The 23588-nt window shown below is 37.9% G+C and overlaps 1 long non-coding RNA gene across 1 annotated transcript; it reads right to left on the reverse strand.

Annotated features, from left to right (window-relative positions):
* Positions 1-591: 591 nt before the first annotated feature.
* Positions 592-21534, reverse strand: LOC103658336. Its single transcript, XR_567135.1, has 3 exons — positions 21434-21534; positions 1778-2075; positions 592-663 (listed from the first exon to the last, which is right to left on the reverse strand). It is a non-coding gene; the product is annotated as an uncharacterized LOC103658336 (long non-coding RNA).
* Positions 21535-23588: the final 2054 nt, after the last annotated feature.

Genomic DNA, 23588 nt, shown 5'->3' on the forward strand with positions numbered 1-23588 from the left:
GAGTGATCAGCGGGGCCAAATTTTTCTGATACGTCCAGTAAGATAAGAATGGAGAATTGGCAGTTTTATTTAGCAACAGGCAAGTCATCAGTGATGAAGAACAAATGATTGTTTACTAGAATCAATGAATTAAGGATTGCCTGATCCAGTACAATTGTGGGAATAAAAACTCATTTGCAGGGATTTAAAGGAGCAATGGAAGGGAGGAATTCAGATAATGCACATAGACCACATTTTTAAGGAGGTTTTTTGTTTTTTGTAAAGAGAAGCAGGAAATTGTGGCAGTTAGAGACAAAAGAGGTGGCATTAGATGGTTGTTTAAGATGGCCAAAATAATGTGTTTTATGCTTATGCAAATAATCCAGTAAACAAGGGAAATTTGATGATTCCACAGAGAGGACTCTAACTGATGGAGCATTGTCTTTAAGATGTCAGGAGACAATGGGATAGATCCAAGGACCTGACTTATATAAAAATATGGGTAGTTCTTCTGTAATAATATGCACAAAGGACAAGGCAGGATAAATGGGCAGAGAGGTACGTACGTGGGTGAATGTGTGGTTGGGAGCCTAGACGTTTCATGCTCATTGCTTCAGTATTTGTACTGCTGTAGGAAACTTAGTCGTGAAGTGATAAGGGAGATATGGCAATACAGGCTGGAGGCTGGAGGAGAGACAAAAAGGTATGAAATTGTCCACTGGGGAGTGGACAATGCCCGGCCCCAGCAAACAGAACAGTATCACTGGGTATCTATGAGAACCCTGTTGGGTCACAAATAAATCAATTAGCACAGTTGTGTTTTCCTCCAGTCATTTTCAGCTAGGAAAATGCAAGTACGGGTTTAACCAGCAGTAGGGTTCTCCAAGTACGAAGAATGTAGAGATTGGTGGGGCAAGTTTGGTGCATGCAAATGAGAGACTATAATTTTTGCGTGGTCCATGGAATATAATCTGAGTCAAGAGGAAAGTGAGGACCTGCTATTTTTGGAAGAAAGAGACATGTATTCTGGGAAGAACAAATTTCTATGGCAAAATTGACCTTTCCAGACATTGCGTCCAACATTATCATATGATACTGAGGTTCGGCAGTGGACTGACACACACACATATATCATATTGAATCTGAAAATCTCTAAATTATATAAAAATATAATTCCGTAATGTCTTAAAACAACTGAGAGTAGTCAAAATTGAAACATTTGCTCATTTGTTTCTTCAGTCATAGCAGTGTAAGTAACAAGAATGTTAAAATCATGTGTACTTTTGGAAAAACTGATTTTTGAGAATAAGCACTTTCTCTTGCAAAGAGCTACACTAAATTTGGTGCATATACAATAAATCTGACTGAAAGGGTTTAACGGGTTTTTTTTTCTTTTCTGGAATAGTAAGGAAAATAACTGATATCCATAGAATATAGTAGAAAGTGACACATGATAAGGAGGTCCAGATAAAATGATCTGATGATTCAGGCAAATGATGGTATCAATCAGAAAAAGAGAGAGAAAGAGAGAGAGACAATGATACAATCTCATGGTATGAAATTTAATCATTTTCTGAATAATCTTGTTTCAAATTAATTAAATTTAGATTTAACTAGAGAATCTGGAGATCGTTAAGAGTTAAGATAAATTGGCCACCTCATTATTTTTTTCCAAGTTCTTTCGAGTTTTTCTTCTTGGACTGAAGAAGCTGAAAAACTAAAATTTACTCAGACTCATTTTAACCAAGTTTCTGTATGCCTACTAATCCAACACAAGGGTAAAGATTTGAATACAGACCTAAGGTGGAGAGAGAAGTGGGGGGGCGGGACATCCATCTTGCTCCCGTGGCTGGTGGAGGCAGCAGGGTTCGGGAGCTGGAAGCTGTCACATCAGTGTCCTGATATAGCAGCTTCTTTCTTGGGAAGCCCCTGATGTTAGGAAAGGCAGAAACAGTACCTTCTAGATTTGTTGTCACTTTGAGAGTTGTTCCTCTTATCTATTTTATCTTGCTTCCTGAGAAAGTCGTTCAACACCCAGTAATAAATCTCTCTCCGTTCAAACCAGTTCAAATGGATTCTGTCTTCTGCATCGGAACCTCAATGGAAAAAGAGAAACAGCCTTTGAGAGCCAGAAACTTGATCTGACCAAGGAGTGCCTCACACATCACAATCACCTTGAATCTATGCTGGACAAATGCATTCCTGGGATACACTCTGTGACTGAGGCAAAAGTGATCAAGGAGTCTCTATTTTTAACTAATGCCCATATATGATTCTGATGTAGCCAATTCCTAGACCAGTAAAAATTTGATGTCCCTTGATTCAGAGAAATTATCAGAGGTCTTCATGAAATTTGGTATGAAAAATATGCCTGTGATTTTTCTGTGGTGTGGGTTGATTGAATTCGTAGGTGAAGAAGAATCATTTATTGGCAATTCCCAGATCTCGGACAATAATAAGTTTAGTGATATCCCAACTCATTGACCACGGAGGTGCCTGTGCGCTCACAAACTCACATCCACACTGTAGACACCTTTTAATATTTGTTTTAAGATAGTTATTTTCTTGGATTTAAAATATCATGGTGTAAGGTGACTGGTATCTACTTTGGCTTTTGTTTTAAAAATACGACTGCATGTATGGTACTAGATAGGGCTTTGTGCCAAACATACAATTAATAGGGATATTTTTGTTTTGTTTTTTCACTAAGGAAATTTCATCCTCTTATCAAAAACTGTATGTTGAAAAAAATTAATGATACTCCAGTTTTTCTCTTTTGTACAGTTACAATTCTCTTCCCCCAATATTTTCTTTCCAGAGTGGCTTTTTAGGAGTAGATTTTTTTTTTATTTAAAAATTTAACTAATCATGGGGGGTGGCACCTGGCTAGCTCAGCTGGCAGAACATGTGACTATTGATCTCAAGGTTGTGAGGTAAAGTCCCACATTGGGTGTGGAGCTTTCTTAAAAACATAAAAATAAAAAGAAGAAGGAGAAGAAGAAGAAGAAGAAGAAGAAGAAGAAGAAGAAGAAGAAGAAGAAGAAGAAATAATTAACTAATCATAGTTTTAGATGTCCCATATTAAAAAAAAATACATTCACTGCTAAATAATTACTGAACAGATAAAAACTTTCCTTTTTACCTCCTCGTTCATATATAACGTTGTAATGCCTTTTATCACATTTTCTGTTCTTTTCTATAATTAATTCTATATAATAAAAGTCCCAATTACTGAGCATTTGTTATGTTCTAGGCAATTATCTGAACAAATTAAATATATTAAATAATTTTTACACGCATCAATACTATGGGGATGTTTCTATCACCAACTTCATCTCATAAATGGGAAAGCCGAGTTTCAGAAGTTAAGTGAGGAAAATTTCTAAGAAAGAACAGATTCAGATGCCTATGATATCATGTCTCATTAGTATCGTCGTATTTATATAATTGTCTTATCAAGATATTTCCTACAACAAGGAACTTAAGTATGTATTATATAATAAGATTTGACCATCTTTTTACTGAAGATGATTTATCTTCTCACTTCTGTCTTCCTAGATGCATTCTGTTGCAGAAAAAGCTTGCAGAAAAATATCAGTTTAGTGTTTTTATAATAAAACCTAATAAAAGCACATTCCAATTATGTTTCAAAATGCAAATCCGATTAAAAATAAGAATATTTATACATAGTAAAACTGACAAAATTATATCATATACATTTTTTGAAGTTGTTGAAACTTAAGGAGTACAATTATGTCTTTTGTGCATGCTTCTGAATAAAATAAAGTTAATAGTTAGAATTTTAATAAGTTAAAATGCTATATTAGTATCTTTATAGGAACCTTTTGCATCAAAATAGGTATATAAAACCCCACAAATTTGGTGATCTGATCATTTCATACCAATAGTTTTGCATGTCATGGGAGAAAAAAAACCTAACAATTTCAAAATTACAATTATTTTCTATTATTATAACAGAATTTCAATGGACAGATTTTCTTTCTTTTTATCTACCCAAATGTATGAAAACTGTATGCATATAAACACTCTGATTCTATCCTTAGCAAACTTACAATATTCATGAATCTAAAATCACTCTTCTTCATGTTTAGTCCAATAATGCCTCTTGTTCTTTCAAAGAAAGCGTCATATCCCCCAGATGTAAACATTGCTTTAAGAGCCAATGCCATATGCTGACAGATGGCATCCCATCTGTGGTTCAGTTATTAAAAATAAATTTCTTGGCTATGTTCAATAAATATAAGATATTCTTATCCATTTTTTTCCAGAAATGTTTAGTTTTCAACCATAGGTTTAGCAAACCAAACCACAAAGCTCAATCCTATGTAATAACTTGAGTAACAAAATAAGCTTTATGTCAGACTAAAACTATATATTTAGGCTAAGATGTTCAGAAGAGAAAAATATAGAGAAAGATAAATGCAAACTAATTTCTCTAAGTATTAGGCCTCTGATTTGGCTCAGCTATTAGAGAGAAAATTTTAAAAAATTGTCCTCCCTTCTAGGAATTAAGCATTGGTGGATGGGGAGAGGAAATCAAAACTCCTTGAAATGTACACATTGCTCAAACTCCAAAATGCTTGTCAGTAGTTCTTTTGCTACTATGTCTTCACACCTTTAAATCAGTCTTTTTTTTTTTTCAGGTTTCATCATCAAACAAGACTTTGAAGGGAAATGTAAGTAATGTATTTCTTCTCATCATAAAGTGACAGAGTTTTGTTAGATGGATAGTAAAGGAAGAAAGGCAATGTGTGTCTCTCACTGTGTAATAAGGTAGGTTCTGTAGACAGAAGTTTGATAACTGGTGATGTCAGGAGCAAGGGAGAATCATGTTTGAAGCCTTAAAAAAAAAAAAAAGTCAAGATCTTGGGTGTGAAAGTCTTTGATGCCCATATCCATGTTTCTCTTTCCCCGTGGTATCTTGGTCTTGGTAACTGAAATTGGATATTCTTTTGTCCTTCCCTTTCTTTCTCTTTCTTACTCACTCTTTTCCTTTTCTATTGTCTTCCTTCTCTGGAGCCATTTGCTACCTATAACTTCTAAGGTATATTTGTCATTCAATCATTGTTCAACAAAGTCTGCCAATACTTTTGGCTCAGAAGGCCCACCGCATGCAGAAACATGAAAATACTCATTGGAAGTTGTCTTCCAACAGAAAGTAGAAAGTGATTAATTAAGGCCAATGAAATGTTGGCTACTAGTGAATCTGAAACTAAACTCTAGTCTCCCAACTTCCCATTTCATGATCTTGACATTCTATCATGCATGTATTATGTGTCCTTATAGGAGACTGAGAGAATCGGTGACTGAGGGAACTAAGAGTTTTGGAATAATATCTCTATCATTCCTACCAGTTTGGAGTTAATGTATCAGAAGCTATAAGATGGGCTCAGGCAGGGGAATAAGGAAACGTGGTTAACTGAAGTGGCAGCTGAAGTAATACTTTGAAAATGTTAAACATTAATACACATATTAAACCATGGATAAAGAGAATAAAGCAAGGGCCCATACTCTCCAACACGATCATGATTAGGATTAATTCTACACTCCAAGCAGGTAAGGTCAGTATAAAATGGAATGTGATATGCCAATCTCACTTACAAACATGCTAAGAAAATCCCTAAATAATGTTAGGAAACCGTGGTAAGCATTTTAAAATGGCCCACAAGATTCTCCTCTTGTTTTAATTTCTCCCTGTGAGTGTGAGTAGATTCTGTGAATATATGAGTTATCACTCCCATGCTTATGTAACAACATATGGCTATGATAACAGAATTTTGCAGATATAATTGAAGTCCCTAATCAATTTACTTTGAGTTAATCAAAAGGCATATCCCAGGTGGACCTGATCTAATCAGGTGAGCTCTTCCGTGACAGAGTCTCTGGCTGGCTTGGAGTAAGACTTTAATTGCTAAAGTGGCCCTAGCCAACATATAGAGAAAAAAAATGAGATGTCACTCTTAGAACCACAGAGAAATGAATTCTAGCAACATCTAAGGAAATTGAGGACCCTGAGTCCCAGCTGAGACCATAGCTCTGACCAACACCTTAACTTCTACCTGGTAAGACCCTGAGCAGAGGGCCCAACTGGACTGACTCACAGAAATGGAAACTATGAGATAAACTGTGTTCTTTAAAGCCACTATGTTTGTGGTCATTCGTTATGCAGTAATAGAAATCTAATAAACAAACCAAATCCAGAGTATATTTGGGAATAAAATTAATATAATCACTGATCAGTATTAGAAGATATATTTATATAACTTATCATATTAAATTAAAAGAGAAAAATCATATAGACATCTCATAGATGCAGAAAAAATTGAAATTCTGTGGATATCCATGATAAAAACTCTTTAACACTAGGAATAGAAGAGAGGAAGGATGTCCTTATCACTGCCTCTATTCAGATTGTAGTAGACAAATTGGTGACTACATTAACAAAAGGTATAGAAATCACAGACGTAAAGTTCCAAATAGGAAAAGATGAAATTATTGTTTGCGAACTATATGATTGTTAAACCAGAAATCCATAAAATTTTATGGATAAATGGTTATAATTAGTAAAATAATTCAGCAAGCTTAGAGAATATAGGAATATACAAAAATCTCTTGTGATTCTATGCACAAGTCATAAACAGTTACAAAATGTACAAAAAGTAAGGAATAAACCACATCATTTACAATAACAACAAAACCATAAGGTTGTGAGGAATAAAACTATTCAAATATAAAAATGTAAAAGACAAAAGCCCTAAGTAAATGGAGAGTTAGGCCATTTTCTTGGGAGAAAACTCAAAATTAAAACATGAGAGTTATCCTCTAATTAACCTATAGATCATTTCCGTTTTGACCGTTTCTCATGAAATCTGAAAAAGTGATTATAAACTTCAAATACAAGGATAAGGTCCTAAAAATCGATAAGAAATCCTTAAGGAAAATGAGGGAGGATATGGCTCATTAGATTCTAAGTTGTTAAACACTAAATAATTAAAGTAAGTTTCTATTTGTGCAAGTATGGAAAAAGAGAGGAAATAAAACAGAGTTTTAAAGACCCCAAATTTATATGAATGTTTGGTACATGAATTAAAAATTAGCATTAGAAATCATGTCAGAAGGGATCGATAATTCATAAATAATGCTGAGACAATCGACTATTCAAGTATAACATTAAACCAAATTCTCACATCACTCCAGACACACAAATGTATTTCATATGCATTAAAGGTCAAGTTGTGAGAATCAAAATGATAAAAAAAATTGGAATGCAATACAGAGGTTATATTTATAATATTAGAATGAGAAATGATTTTGAAGAAAAAATAAATTATAATCTATAAAGTAATAGGTTGGTATTTTGATTACATTAAAATAACAACAGCTCTAATAAACTGTTATGCAATGAAACACATCATGAAGTTTAAAGAAATGCTACAGACTGGAGGAGAGGCTTGAATGTGCACAGGTAAGATTAGTGGCCATAATATATAAAGAATTTCTACCAATCAAAAAGAAAAAGAACACTGCTACCCCTCCCCACAAGAAAAGAGCATCCCATAATATACAAAGAAAGAAACAAGAATGGCCAGTAAACCGTTTTTGTGCATAGAAAAAGGCTCAACCTCACTAATAATGAGTGAAATTAAAGTTAAGTAAATAATTCATTACCCAATAGATGGTAAAAATTAGTAAGTCCGATAGGACTTTTTTCAAACCTAGGAGACTTGGTGATGCCCATAACCTACTCAGGCGGAGTGATTTTGCTACCAGATACCTAAGGAAGAGAAACTCTCACCCCACATGTGTGCAGAGAATATGCGTAAAGATATTCATTGTAATACTGCCAGTTAAAAATAACATTAACAATCTTACACAGGGCAAATGGATACATCTCAAAAAACTTGGGCTAGGAAAGAAGTAACCAGATGATTCCTATGTATAAAACAATGTCCAAATGAATTATGAATGGATAAATGGGTGGTAAAATTACATAATTATACATGGGGCCTAGGTACACCGATTTCAAAATAATGGTTATCTCTGGGAAGAAATGCTTGTTATAAGAAGGACAGAGTGGAGCTTTTACTGTATCTGTAACATCGTGTTCCTTGAGAGGGATATGTGGAGTAGAGGAAGAAGGGAAGGGAAGAGGTGCGGGAAGGGGAGAAGAGGGCAGAAGGCAATATAGATTAACGTGTATTTGTGCATAAATATCTCTGTTACTGTTTTTTTTTTTTTAACTTTTTAGAAATGTAGACAATTTCATGATTAAGATTAATTTTACAGCGACTTCAAGAGGAGAAAGTCAGAAGAGTCAGGTTAGAAATGATATTTTCTTCTAGCAAATGTTAAAGAGCAATTTGAGAAGATAAGTGGCCTCCTTTATTGGCTTTCTAACATTGCAGGCCATGACTCAGGCAGAAAAGGCATTTTACCTATTGACCCAATATATCCAAAAGTTTTACAAAGCACTAGTCAGCCCTTACTATGCTAAACACACTAGCTGTTCTTTAGTTTTGCTCTGCTTCGCGCTGTTTTCCAGTCTACGTTACTGTATACTGTGCATGCTATTCTGTCATTTTTTCTTTCCTCTCCTATTTCTTTTTACGAAATGCCAATCCTGACCAATTATAAATTGACTTTGAGACCCGCTGGTGGATTCTGGCCCGGAGTTTGAAATTGTGGTCTCATGCCAAGAAAAAGACATTTGAATTAGATCTGTAATTTAATTCTGACTTTGACATTGTCTGTAAAGTCTGTAAAACTCAGTTAACTGTGTTGGCTCCGTTTCATCACAGGAGAAACAGAATTGACAATGGCATAGGGGCTCGTTCATTAGTTACTTACTGAGTATCTACCACGTGCCAGACCTTCTTCAAATACTGAGATCAAGATAGCCGATGTTTATTGAGAATGCTTTTCATTAATGAAAGGACTATGCTATTTTCATTATTTTACAAAAAAAAAAAAAATAGAGATACAGCAAAACATAGACAGGAAAATACAGAATCAGTCTCAATTAGACCAAAGGATTTTTATAAGACCTGGAGGTCTCAAATGTAGTCCTCTGGAGAATGTCAAACATATGGATATTGGAAATAAAATGTTTTACAGGAAAACTTTTCATGGGATGTATTAAATATGAATTGTACTCTTTGATGCTCTAGAGAATAAAAATGTGGTAACACTTTCAAAAATTAAATTAAATCTTATTCCCAGCTTTCACTTGCTGGAAGGGGGAGCCATTTAACCTAATTTGGGCTTTGGGGGACCTCTTGACCTCACCTTTCACCTCCTCTAAGTCACATTCAGGGTGAGGTATTTGTGGTGTTTAGATAATAAGAGAAGAGGCTTCAGTCTTCGCTTCATTGTGTGTGCTGCTGAGGTGCCCTGGGGTCCTTTGCCAAAGTGGGACGGGGACTCTTTCCTGGAGCTCTCACCGCTATGGCCCTTGGGCTCCATAAACCTCAGTGTCTTTAGGCCAACTCATTAGAGATGTTGGGGTGGTATGGATCTCCACTGTGTAACCCCTACCCAACCGTCATCACCACAGAAAAACACAAACAGGGACCAAATCTTCCTACCTACTGCCTTGGGAGCTGCCTGCCAGCTCCTGCCAACCCAGCCTCCCATTCTCCAAACCCCAGGGCTTCTCTCCACCCTGAGCCTGGTATAATGTAGCTCTCCCTGAAAAACCAAATCTCTTAAACATGGCTGAAGGGGAAGTCCTGGAATGTATGCAGGGGGCAAATTCTTATCACAGGTATCTCCTGCTTTCAGAAATTTCACATTCCACCACTTTACTTTTACCAGAGACCTACATGAGTCCCTGTTTTTGCTCACTGAAGGATACCCATCCGCATGATTTTCAGGTCCAGGAAAAAAACCCTTGCTGAACTAATATAGGTCTTTGGAAAAAGCAAAGTGGTGGAATGCGAACTTTTGGGAAGTTGGGTTTATGCTTTGCTTTACAACATTTCAGCTTACAAAGTTTTCATAGGACTGCTTTACTTGGGACAGCAAAAAAAGCCTATGTACCTGATTACTCCACAGCTACAAAACAAAGTGTGAATTACTATCTCAATAAATTATTCTGAAACACTTGCATGGTATATAAGCACAAACGACTATAGAAGACAGTGTTTCCACATGCGGCATTGGGGAAGAATTGTTTTTCCTTTTCAGAGTGGTTTATTTTGCCATTTCCCATTATACACTCTGATCTAACAAGAGACAGGGACTCAAATTAACATCCTATTAATCGATGTATTTATTTATTAATTACTCTGATTGTATTCCAACCTCCCATTATGAAGTTGTCAATCTTTTTCTTTATATGTGTTGTGAATATTAGTTGGGTAAATACTGGAAATTTATTGTATTTTCCTTGTGATTATACATTTTATCACAACGCAGAGCTCCCTCATCAGGAATAATGTGCTTTATTTATTGTATCTGTGGCAAACACAGGTAGAGCAACTGTTTTTTGGTTTGTGTTTACCTATGTTTTTCTTTTCTTTTTTTTTTAAGATTATATTTATTTATTTAACAGAGAGAGAGAGAGAGATAGAGCAAGCACAAGCAGAGGGAACTGCAGGCAGAGGGAGAGGAAGAAGCAGGCTCCCCACAGAGAGGGAGACTGACTTGATCCCAGGACCCTGGGATCATGACCTGAACTAAAGGCAGAATCTTAACCAACTGAGTCACCCAGGTGCCCCTTACCTAGGTTTTTCAATCTTTGATATTTCCATGTGCTTTTCAATGTCCTCATATTTTAAGCGTGTGCCTTGTAAATAATAACAAATTTCAAAATTCAATGTGACAGACTCTGTCACTAGTAAAAGGAGTCTACTCACTTTTATTTTAACTATTGATTTACTTCTATTATTATATTTCAGGCTTTCTAATTACTCTGATATTTTAATGTTCTCCATTTTCATTTTTTACTTTTATCACTGTTTGAAGTATTTTTCTATTCAATATTTTTCTCAACTAGTAGGCCCTTTCAACTTCTATTTTTATAGCTACCTTAATTATTATAAATTTACATAATAAAGTCTTAGGTTAATCACTATCTCTAGCCTTCTCCTGAATAATGCAAGAAAGAGTGCATTAATTCAATCAACTTATTCTTAGTTTCATTCATTTTCAGTTCTATTTTCTTAAGTTTCCTCCAAATTGTTTCTTTTACTATAATCTCAGCTGACAAACGTCCATTTAGAGTTACCCACACATATAGGGATTTAGTTTACACCTTTATTTCTTACAATTTGCTCTTTATTTTGGGGGATTTCGTTTCTCTCATTTTGAAGTATATCCCTGTCAAAGAATTGTTCAAAAAAAAGATTTCAAAAAATTCCTTGAAAATAGTGAGCATGTGATAAAGTTTTCTTTAACTCACTGGTAATTGGTAGCATGATGTGGCTGGTTCAAGGGACAAGTTTAGAAGCTGGGGCCCACCGGCTGTGAGGAGAGAGGAACGCCCACAGGAGATGCTGTGTTACTTGTGCCAGGACGACACACATGGCCTCTGTGGTGGCTTCTCTAATGAGCAAAAACAAAACGTCATCCTACCTTAACCGTTTTACAGGATTATAAAATGCCTGAACTGTAATCAGTTTTGCAAACAGGGTTACATTCTCCCAGAAAATCCAGTGACCATTAGGTAAGCTTGTTAGAAAATGTCCTCTCTCACTCATTGTTAACAGCTCCGATAGTCACTTGTTTAATTTCCAAAGCTTGGAGATATATAGATATAGATATAGATATTTACCATCTTATAAATGTTTTTACTGAAGTTATTATGATGGTAAATTCTTGGAAGAGGATGGGGGGATGGGGAGGGGGGATGGGCAGAATTCTGAATATATCATACTTAATGATTTACGGGCATAAAATTCTATATTCACTGTTCTTTTCTCTCATCTTTTAGAATATGTTCCACTATTCTTAATGATCCTTTGGCTCTCTGTTGGCTATTCTTTTGTAAAAATCTGTTGCCTGTTTTTCTGGCTGCTTTTAAACCTTCATTGTCTTTGGTGTTCTACAGTTCCAATATGTTTCTAGGTACCGATTTCAGTTCGTTTTATTGTGAGCCCCGTTATGGATTTAAAATGAAGTTTATTTTATATATGACTGATATGTCTAGGTGTTTCTAGATAGAGGATTTCTTTCTAGATAGAGGATTTTTAGGATATATTGTCTACAACATTTTCAGAAATGGAAGACCAGGCACCCACTCTCAGGACATCTGTTTTGAAACATTTATGAAATTTTAAATCAAGAAGTTTTTGGATCCTTAAAAAAATTAAACAAAGCAAACAAATATAATGACAAAACCCAGACAGTAGAAGCAAAGGGGGAAATTCCAGGACAAGTAAATGGCAGTTGGAGGGCCATCTTTGTCCCTCTGCTTCACCTTCTCTCTGTTCTCCATCTGGAAAAGGAGTAATAGGGATAAAAAATAAATAGATAAGTATGGATCAACAATAGAGGGGGATAGCCATTATGAAAATTATGTGAGACATTGTGTATGAGAAGTTATTTATAATCTCTGAAGAGCTTCACAAAATGTTAGCTCTTCCTAGGTATTACATGACTAATGTTTTTTATCTTTTTACCTTGCAAAAGAGGTCCAAACACACTAACAATTTTGTAAAGGAGGAGGACAATTGCCGGCCTTCAGTAAGAAGTTAAGTCAATAGGGGAAAAAAACAAAGTTTAAGGGCAGTTTAATTTCCTGTAGACTAAGAGCAAATGTTGACAGAAGTAAGTGTTGCTTTTGTCTTAATTTCAGAATATGTTATTTTGCTCCTGAAAGAAAACCAGGAGGGAAGAAAGAGTGGTGGAAAACTTGATTTGGCTTGGTCATTGAAGGGCAGTTTCCAACCCTAGAAAGAGTTGAAGCAGTTTTTCTGTTTGATGTGCTTGCAGAGAAATTAAATGGAGCACTGGTTGACCTTTCCAGTCTGAAAATATTTGAGTGTTTGCTAACCCATTTATTAACTAGTTTCACATCTGCTCCTAATGTGATTACATGTAGATTGTTTTCATAGCTTCACCAAAGGGACGTTAGATGGTGGTTTCTTTCTTGCCTGGAAATTGAAGTTCAGTTTCTATTTGTGACTCTTCAGTGGAAGCATTGGTCTCACAACCCCTAGAGCTTGACTGTTTTGACAAAACTACGTTATTCAGGTGGAAATCCCCTCCTCATGCAGCCTCCCTGCAGAATCTATTGTTTCTTTACAGGTTTAGAGGTTTTGCTCCAGGAAAACAGAGAACATAGATAGAACCTGGAGGCTGAAAGTTGTGTGTTTTTTTGTTTTGTTTTGTTTTGTTTTAGTTGTATTTTGTCACTACTTACATCCGAGATGGTAAGAATTCTCTGGAACCAGCTTTTCAAGTAAAGTCAGTGCTAGGTTTCTGCCTCCTGGACGTAGAGTACTAGTTCAGCTTTTTCCCTCTCCTGCTTACCTATTTCTTTTTTCTTTACTTTCTATTTTTTTAATCAAGAATGTTATCTTAAGATTAAAAAATCCGAACTTGCAAAGGAGATTCGCATGGGCTTGGGAAGTGATGAAAATATAGAAATATCAAATAACTAGCTGCTCCCACTGAGAACAGTGAATCAGACTCTCATCTTATGTGACTCTTGGGCAATTTGCCCACTGTGTCACCCATCTCGGGATCCCAGCCCAGGTGGTAGCTCTAATTATCACCACTTTTTATTTCCTGGCAAGGAAAAATCTTTCTAATTATTTAATAATTCTGATTCATTCTGAAATAAATTTCAGCACATTATATTTTGCCATCAGTAAAGGCAATGTGTTCATTTCATTTTAATTGTCAGTATTCAGGAGGCTGTTAAAAACCAGTGAATATCACTGGGAGCAGAAACTTATGGAATATGGATTGGAATCAAATGATCAGATCCTTATGGGATATATCAGTTTTTGAGTTTCACTGCATCCTTATATCTATAAATCCGTGAGCGTAGATTGCATATGGCTTTGGTCACCGCTGTACCTTCACCCCTTCACAGTTTGCCTGGTTATAATATAGTACACGCTCATTAGATATTTGTAAAATTCAATACTGAATGAATCAATGGATATATCTAGAAATGCATATGTCAAAAAGCATAAAATGTCAAAGGAAAAAGGTGTCCTCTGCTTTATGCTGAAGGCGTTTTTATGCTTCCTAAATGCTTTAGACTACACCAGAATAAAATAACATTTAAAAAGTACAAACTCTCACCTGTACTTAGCTATCCCAGACCGTGGTAAAGCTAACAATTTAAGACGAGGTTTGATGTAGCAAGGAAAATTGTGCCAGCCAGGCTCTTCTGAAGTGACACTTCCCATAGTATGTAGGTGGTTAATGTGATCTGATAGAGAAAAAGCATTTTTGAAAAGCATGGCTTGACTGTGCAGGCTTCCAGTGCAATTATTTGAAGAGATTTCAGTTTGAAGAAATTCATTCTGTAGTTGGGAGCTTTGGCAGAGCACATTTCATATAGAAGTATTTATATAAACCTGTTTCCATAGTATCTAGGCTCTCTGAAGCCTTGTTTAGCAGAAGACAAGTGAAATAGTCAAGAATATCCAGGTGATTTCAATCAGGATATATTCACTGAATGCATCTGGCTAGCACTGTGCTGTTCCTGGGAATCCAGGAAGATGGAGGCAGAGAAGTAGATAAAGGTCTCCAATAAAGGGACCCCCAGAATAACCAGAGTGTGGGAAAGAGGTGTTTATAATAAGAATTGCAACATGGAAGCTTAGATTCTTCTACTGTCACTGAACCACAATCCAGGAAATACAAAATCTGTGTTTTGGCAAGCTGGCAGTCCAATGCAGGGGATAGCTTCATTCTCTAAGTGAGTGGCTTTTTGTGGGATTATGCATGGAGATGGGGAATTTTCTGGACAGAATGGCAGATAGCACAGGGAAGAGTAAAAAATAAATGCATAGAGATGATAAGGGTATGGAGTGTTTAGCATAAATAAGTAAACAGACTTTCTGCCTTTCCTTTTCCCATATAAACAGCTTACAAAAATAACTTAAACCCTTAGGTTTTGTTTTCACTGACTGTGGCCATCATATTCCTCCATTTGAATAGTGCAAATATTATCTCCATCCCATGAGACAATGGTTTTAAGAAAGCACCCAGCTTGTCCGCATGTATTCCAAACGCCAGAACAATCATGAAGGCTATCGAAGAGGATGGTCCAGTTCCTTTCTTGGCCCATGAAAAGATATTAAATTAATGCTGATGTATTTATGTTCTATTGAATACAAGTAGTGAAAACTGCTTAGTATGCCTAAGTCCTAAATAGCTGGATGGTATAGGTATCTATAACTATATTTACCTGTATCTCTGTCTATCTACATATCTATAGCCAAAACCTATATCATCATCTGGGATCTGCCCTCTGGAGCTGGAGACCTAAGAAAGTTGGTGGTATAATTCAGTCCAAGTTCAAAGGCCTGCAAGTAGGGGAACAGATGACATAAATCTTAGGCCAAGGGCAGAGGGTGAGATAAGATGTTTCAGGTCAATCAGTGAGTCAGTGAGGCCCCCAAAACAGAGGTGAATTCTTCCTTCCTCTACTTTTTGTTCTATTCAGACATTCAATAGACTGAATGACGCCCATCCACATTGGGCAGGACACTCTCCTTTACTGAGTCCACTGATCCAAACGCTAATCTCGTCTGGAAAGACCCTTAGAGACATACAGAAACAATGTTATCTGGGCTCGCTCCACTCCACACATAAAATGAATCACTTGAAGGGAGAAGAAGGAAACCTACTTACTTTTTTTTTTTTAATCCCTATGATTCTTAGTGGTAGATAAGATATTTTCTCTACAGATAAAATATTTACATCACCGAGAGACTGTATGCCTTACCTAGACATCATAGCCGGCCACAGTGAAATTAGGACCACATCAAAACTTCCAATCCTGCATTCAGAGCTTTTCCTGCTATCACTTTCCCTCATAGGCTGTGAGTTTATTAATGTTTGTATGTTCTTTGAAGTGTCATCTGCCATCTGTGACTTATGTCTTGGTATATCACAGTCTGTATGACACCTTTGCTCAAAATGAGTCACTGCATTTTTTATTACTATACACCAACTTGGCCCACAGCCATATTCCTCAGCATTTTACAACTATGCCACATTGCCTTATTCAGGGTTTCAAAAACTCAGGGAGAAGCTCCTAGCACAGAGTTCTTTTTAGTCCTGTCTCTTAGCTCTGCAGTAGTACCTGCAGAATTCTAAAACTGCTGGGCAAAGCTTTTGTAAATAAAGTTCGCACTGAAGTCTCTCAAAAACTCTTACCTAGTTTCTCCTCTAACTGTACAAATGACAAAATCCTTTGCTGGTGTCCAAGGCTTCCTGTGATCTGACCACAAGTAACTTTTACACCCCTTTTTACCATTTGTGGCAATATGAACACAGTGTGCCTTTCAGATAACTCAGCTCCTAGCCGTTCCACATGTATGCCATGGACTGCTCTTCCTCTATGCCTTTCTTAATGTGCATGGGCTCCTCCTCATTCCCACCCCAAGTTGTTTCTACCCACTGTTCAGGGCAATTTATCTTTATCCTTCCAATAGCTCTGGCCAAATACCCTGGAGCTATCCTTGATTTTCTCTTTCGTACATCACGTCAGATCCAACAGTATGTCCTGATGACTTTACTTTCCAGAATTCATCTAGAAACTAATACTTTTTCAGTACTTCTGCTGTGATTCTGATCCATCGTATCACTATTTCTCCGCTGTAGTTCCAAAGCCAGCCAAATAACTGCATTCTTAGCTTCAGACCTTGGACACCTTCATTCAGTCTCTTAGGATGAAAGCAGCCAGCGTAATTACGTTGAGGCATATGGCATATCCTAACAGTCCTCCACTCCCTGGTGGTCCATAATATTTAAGAGGGACTCCAAGGCTCTGGAATACTTGGTTCTTATGTCTGTCAAATTTCATCTTGCAAAACAATTCCTCTTAATCAATCTGTTCTAACCACATTGGCTTCCATTCTATTCCTCAAACATTCAGGCATGTTCCTACCCCAGGGCCTTTGCACTTATGGCTCCCTCTGCCTGAAACACTTACCCCCAATATGAACATGGTTTATTCTTTTATCTCTATGACTTTCTAGTGTGACCTTTCCTATTTTAAATGTATCTCCTGTCAGTACTTCCTACCTTCTTTCCCTGTCTTATTTTTTCCACGCTATTTACTACAATCTAACTTCAGAAAAGCATACAATGTTTTTATTTATTTTTAATGATCCCTATAACACCATCTTAAATGCAAGCCACCTAAAGGCAGGAATTTTTTTCTGTCTTGTTCACTCTTCTTTCCCCAGTGTGTGTCAGTCTATACTACATGTTTGAAATTCAATAAAAGGATGAATGAATGAATGGGATTGTTCTTCCAACCAAGAGGAAGTAACAGAGTTTGGATTTATTGTCTTAGCTGAAGCAACAATAAAACAGAAAAAGATATGAAAACGCAGTTTACTGGGCATCAGCCATGAAGGGCAGTGATCTCTTGGAGACAGGAAACAAGTCTTAACAATTTCCTTAATTTTCTGCTTTTGCAGAGTCTTGAGGCACAGTTCAGGGAAGAATAATATAAATGGAGGTGGTGAATATAAATTTGCATTTCAGGAGAGTTCAGGGAAAGCAAGGAGGCTAGAATTTTCCGACAGAGTACCTGATGGAGAGAGTGGCACAAATGAAGAACCCGAGAGACTGCAGAGGGTTCTCCTCAGGCATCCACTCAGTGCCAATCAGCGCATGCGTGTGACCAAACCACCCGGGGCCAAGGAATCAGCCGCCCCCAAAGAGGACAGGTAACAGTGTCCAGAACTCACACAATTCTGAGGATAAGAGCCACTCTCATAAGTTCAGTTGGAAAACCTCATAACTCACAGGGCGTTGGGTGGAGAAAGAGTTGCCGCAGGTGGGGCAAAATTAGCCTCAAACTAAGCATTGTTGCAATCCAACTAACACATCTTTGAAAACGAGATTTGAAGGAGTCAAACAGTTTCCATGTAACTCAGAAAAAAAGCCTAAGAATATTTTAGAAATAAAAAAATATCCACCAACCAAAAAATTAACCTTCATGATTTCTAACATCCATCAAAAATTACCAGGTATGCAAAGAAGCAGAAAAATATCACCTCCCGTAGAGACAAAAATCAATCAATTTGAAGTTGGCAGAGAATTGACACAGATGTAATGCTCAGTAGACAAGGATGGTATAGCAGTTATTCTAGCTGTATAACATAAATTCAAAAGGAAACTTTGGGGAGGGGATAGACATATTCATTTTGTTGATTATGCTAATGGTTTCACAGGAGTGTGCAGATGTCAAAATATTGATTTGTGCACAAATATGTAAAATGTATTGCAAATTGATTTTACTTCAATTAAAAAATGAATGAATGAAAGAATGAATGAATGAGATATTTCCTTCTATTTCAGCTCTCATCCTTTAGTACTTATTTTGTTCCATGTTGGTATGTTACCTTGTATATTATAGATATCAGTGTGAATGAGAGCAGATATGGAATATATATTTGCATCCTATCGTGTTTTACAAAGTTTGTGTTCCATTTATACTTGGCAGATGACAAAATTAACAAAATAACTTGGAAGCATCCGAACACTGTGTAATTGTCCAGTGTTGTAAGTTTTTTTCCCATTTTGTTGGACTTCTAGCACAGAGTTACAGGGTTGATTATTGTATAATCCACAGGGTCATTTTGAAACATGATTAGGAAATTTTGGAGTTTTGCACATGTTTTTCCTCTTCTTGGAAGCTTCGTTGCCGCCTCATCCTTTGCTTAGTTGTTTTCTATTTATCTTTATGTGCTCAGACGAGCAAACTACCATCCCGAAGTATATTTATTGCCCTCCATTTACATGCTCTTCGTTGCTTGGACTTTGCTACAGTACCGAATCACAATGGAAATTAAATAATGTCTGTTCCAAGTACCTATTTAGTGTTTGTCTCTATCACTAAATGTAAGTCACATAGACAAAAGGACTGTGGCACCCAATATGTATTCGTTAGATGTGTCGAGATGGTGGACTAGAGATATGACATTTGGAAGACACTTGCCACACAAAGATGAAGAAGTGCAAAGGAAGTGTCAAGAAGTCCCTCCTTCATGGGAAGACCATTGAAATAGCGGACGTTGAGAGAGGACGTGAAGAAAGAGCAATACTATGAATTTTATCTCCCAAGGGAGAGGGAATGCTTCTTTCTCACTTCAGGTCTGGTGAAAGGGACATCTGAGAATTACTCAGAGGCCTTGTTAGACATTCTGTATGGTGGTGGAACCATTTGTCTGGAGTCCTTTAAAAGATGTTCCTTCCAGGAGGGCTTCCTGCCAGAGTGAGGAGACTCCAGAGTGAGAGACTGTGGGGTGTACTGGCAGGGGCGGAAGCGGAGTGGTGGCGATGTGCAGCCAGGAGAAGAGGCAGCACCTGCATCAAAGGAGCTGAAATTTGAAAGACACAGCAAAGGAGGCTGTGACAGATTTAGGAAAACCTGTGTCTACCATGGCAAAAGATACAGAGCCATCTTACTGCAATTCCAGTCAGTCAAGTAAGTAATTTCCTATTCCCTTCCTTGCCCACACTGTCCCTATTTCAACTCTTATTGTTGGAGGAAAAAAATCACACATCAAAGGGAGGAGGGGAGCAAGAAGAGGAGAGAAATGGACAAATCCTTTTCCCAGCTGGCTCCTCTCCAACCAGCCCCAGCTGGGAGAAAGCAAAAAGTCTCATCTTGGGATGAAGATGAAAATGTTGATTGATATATTCGACTGATATTCTAATTTCTAAATTTAGATAGCATTTTGAAACCTAAAGCAATCATAGGGCTTCCCGTTACCTAAGACTGAACGAGACTTTCGGCTTGCTCAAGTTTTCAATGAGGGTGGGGCAATTTCATTCCCTAAAGGAAGCTTTGAAGGGAAAAAAGGAGACAAAAACAGGCTCTTTTCTTTATTTCACTCACTCAGTCTTGTTTTTACCTTCACAAGTGAAGGCGTAAATAAATCAAGTGACTAAGGGCTCCTTGGTCTCCTGTTTCCATCTTTAGATAAACCTGCTTAACTTCAGTGTGGTCATTTCAATTTACTAGTGAGGCTTATTTGTTCTTTCATTTTTAGCCACACCACAAATGCTTCAAATGTTACTGCTCTTGTGACAGTTGGAACATTTTAAGGCACTAAAATTCTGCACCCAATTCCAATGGGTGTGTGTGGGAGTTCCCCACACCAACCAGCATTTCTCTCACACCAGCTGGGCATCCTACAATTAATCTCATTTCTGGTACTATCTACCCAGAGATAGCATCGGATTCTACATGCTAAGGGCTCAGTTTTCCAAGACTGTCTTTCCCCCACTCCCACTTCAGACATTAATCACAAGTCCAGTTTATCACCTGTGCTTCTGACTGACCAGCTATAGATCGAAGGTCCCTATGACCTCCTCTGTAGATTTGATTAATTTGCTAGAGTGGCTCACAGAACTCCAAGAAATATTTTACTTACTAGCTCATAGGATTATTATAAAAAGATCACTTCATAACTCAGGAACAGCCAAATGGAGGAGATGCACAGGGCAACGTACGTGGGGAGGGCCACGGGGCTTCTCTGCCCTCTCCCAGAGTATCACTCTCCCTAAATATCCATGTGTTCAGTAACCCAGAACTGTTCCAAATCCTGTCTTCCTGGGATTTTATGGAGGCTTCATTACACAGGTACAGTTGATTAAATCATTGATCACTGGCATTTGACTCAACCTTCAGCCTCTCTCCCTTCCCTGAAGGTCATGGGGTGGGACTGAAAGTTCTAACAGCCCCCATCTTTGGGTGGGGTCCAAAAGCCACCTTATTAACATAACAAAAGACACCTTTATCACTCTCTCAAGAAATTCCAAGGTTGAAATGGCATAAAAAGAAGAAGCAATTACCATTAATTTATATGGAAAAATTCCTGAGCGTTCCTAGACCCCAAAATCACCTCTTCTCTTCATAGGCTTCTCTGATACACATTAGGACCTATCTTGCTAAGAGGCACACAATAAATGGAGATAAGCCCAGGTGCTCACACACACAGGTCAGAACTCGGAGGCTTGATGCTGAGATACTAAGTGTGGTCCCCAAGGAAGAGGCTGGCGGGGCCACTCTCCTAGCTCCGGGCTTGTGCTGCCTCCAAGGCTCACTGCAGAACCAGCGCTGAATGCTGTTTTCCCTTGTCGCTTTTTTTTTTTTTTTTTTTTTTTTTAGAAACAAAATTCCTCTTCAGATTTCTTTGGTTAGCGGAGACAGGTACTAATGTAGGTCATTCGTAAAAGCAAAGTGGCCTAATGCAAACTTCTGAAAAGTGAGGAATAGACCTACCTGTCTGTATAGAAAGTTAAAGGAGCTTGGGGCACCCGGGTGGCTCAGTCGTTAAGCGTCTGCCATTGGCTCAGGTCATGATCCCAGGGTCCTGGGATGGAGCCCTGCATTGGGCTCCCTGCTCTGCTGGGAGCCTGCTTCTTCCTCTCCCACTCTCCCTGCTTGTGTTTCCTCTCTTGCTGGCTGTCTCTCTGTCAAATAAATAAATACAATCTTAAAAAAAAAAAAAGAAATTTAAAGGAGCAGAGGCTGTGGAATTAGTAATGTGTTTGTGGCGCTGAAAATAATTTTGTACACAGAAGTTCCCTGCCTTACCACGGTTCAACTTTACAATGATGTGAAAACATTAGACAGTCAGTAAAAACCATAGTTTGGGTTTTGAATTTGGAGCTTTCCCGGGGCTGGGGATCTGCAGTAGGACACTCTGGTGATGCAGGACAGTGACAGGCCGCCAGCGATCACAGCAGTTAATGATGGCCACACTTACAACTGTTTTGTATCCATAAAACCATCCTATTTTTCACTTTCAGTACTGTATGCAATAAATGACACGAGCTTTTCAACACTTCATAGTAAAATAGACTTTGTGTTACATGATTTTGCCCAACTGTAGGCTAATGGAAGTGTTCCGGGCATGTTTAAAAGGTAGGCAAGGCTGAGCTATGATGTTGGGTAGGTTAACGTATTTAATGCATTTTTGACTTAGGATATTTTCAACTTATGATCGGTTTATCAGGACATAACCCCATCAAAAATTAAGATCTGGGGCACCTGGGTGGCTCAGTGGGTTAGGTGTCTGCCTTCACCTCAGGTCATGATCTTGGGATCCTGGGATCAAGCCCTGCCTCGGGCTCCCTGCTCAGAGGGGAGTCTGCTTCTCCCTCTCCCTTTGCTCCTCCCCCATCTTGTGGGCACGCGTGCTCTCTCTCTCAAATAAATAAATAAAATCTTTTTAAAAAATTAAGGAAGAGCTGTACCAGATTAGAACATGTGTGGAGACTGAGGAATGAAACAGAAGCAGGGAAGGGACACCAAAGAGAATGAAAGGACAATCTCAGTAGGTAAAGAGTTGCTTTATGTGCCACAGAAATTAGTTTAGATTTTATCATTAAGTAATGGGGAAGATTGGAAGACTTTTAAGCAAGGGCTTGGCATAGCTTTATTTACATATGGGAAAGATCAACTTGCCATGGGGGTGGCAGATGGGTTGAGTAGGAGTCTTGTTAATAAGACAGAGATAGAAAGACCTTTACTCTAGTTCAGTCTTTTGTCTGGGCCATTGTATTCGCCTCCTTACTGGTCTTCCACCTTCTTGCTTTCTCCCCAGAAGGATCCTGTTTAAACAAAAAACGGATAAGATCATTGCTCTGATCGAATTGCTCCAGTAGTATTCTCGTCTCACCTACGTTAAGATCTAAGGCCCTGACTATGGACCACAAGGCTGTGTATGAACTGGCACTGACCACCACTGAATTGTTTCTCACTTGACCCCATTTCTATGCCTCTGCCTCTGCTCACAGCACTGATCGTATTCTTCAGTTCCATGAAAATGTTGAACACATATCTTCCTTAGCACCTTTGTACACTCCCCTCAGATGGCCATATCATTTCTCAGATCTTTCTGTTCTTTGCTCAAAATAGGATCTCATTTGAGAGTATTTTCCTGACTCCCCTATCATAAAAAGCACTCCCCCTTAATACTTGATTACTTTGCATCTATAATGTTCCCTTATTTTTATGCATAGTACTAGCATGTAACCTGATATATGTTTATGTCTTTTTTTCAAGATTTTATTTATTTATTTGAGAGAGAGAGAGAGCTAGAGAGAGCACAAGTGGGGGTGAGGGGCAGAGGGAGAGGGAGAAGGAAACTCTCCACTGAACAAGGAGCCTGGCAGGGGGCTTGATCCCAGGACCCCAGGACCCCAGGACCATGACCTGAACCAAAGGTAGATGCTTAATGGACTGAGCCACCCAGGCACCCTTCTTATTTTGATTGTCAGGTTTCCTTCCTCCATCTCCCCATCCCCCATGGCCACTCCCTGCCACTCCCCCCCCCCAATGGAATATAAATCTACACAAGAACAGAGATTTAGAGAGATTTAGTCTGTTTTCATTCAACAAATAATTATTGAGTGCCTTCTATGGGGCAAGC

The sequence above is a fragment of the Ursus maritimus genome, unplaced genomic scaffold (assembly GCF_017311325.1).
Source record: "Ursus maritimus isolate PB19 unplaced genomic scaffold, ASM1731132v1 scaffold_8, whole genome shotgun sequence".
In the NCBI taxonomy this organism is placed as follows: Eukaryota; Metazoa; Chordata; class Mammalia; order Carnivora; family Ursidae; genus Ursus; species Ursus maritimus.